Source organism: Cynoglossus semilaevis, unplaced genomic scaffold (genome assembly GCF_000523025.1).
Source record: "Cynoglossus semilaevis isolate Cse_v1.0 unplaced genomic scaffold, Cse_v1.0 C18539745, whole genome shotgun sequence".
Classification (NCBI taxonomy): Eukaryota; Metazoa; Chordata; class Actinopteri; order Pleuronectiformes; family Cynoglossidae; genus Cynoglossus; species Cynoglossus semilaevis.
The window spans coordinates 1-321 of NW_007601098.1; the positions used below are offsets into that span (position 1 = coordinate 1).

At 59.2% G+C, this 321-nt stretch overlaps 1 pseudogene; it reads left to right on the forward strand.

The window, feature by feature from the left end:
• Nucleotides 1–5: 5 nt before the first annotated feature.
• On the forward strand, nucleotides 6–292 carry LOC112486744 (atrial natriuretic peptide receptor 1 pseudogene; annotated as a pseudogene).
• Nucleotides 293–321: the final 29 nt, after the last annotated feature.

Below are 321 nucleotides of genomic sequence, written 5' to 3' on the forward strand. Positions count from 1 at the left end.
TTAAAGTCGGACCTGATGCTGAGGCTCGCCGTTCATTTGTGCTACCGCTGCGCCCCCAGGTGGAGACCATCGGCGACGCATACATGGTGGTGTCCGGTCTGCCGGTCAGGAACGGGAACCTCCACGGCAGAGAGATCGCCCGCATGGCCCTGGCTCTACTGGACGGAGTCAGAACCTTCAAGATCCGACACCGAGCCGAGCAGCAGCTGAAGCTGAGGATCGGGATCCACAGCGGTGAGGAATCTGAGAGAGAGAGAGACGGGTGTAGAGAGTTGACGTGAGCGCCCCCTGCCGAGAGGAAACTTTAGACAGGATTTTACA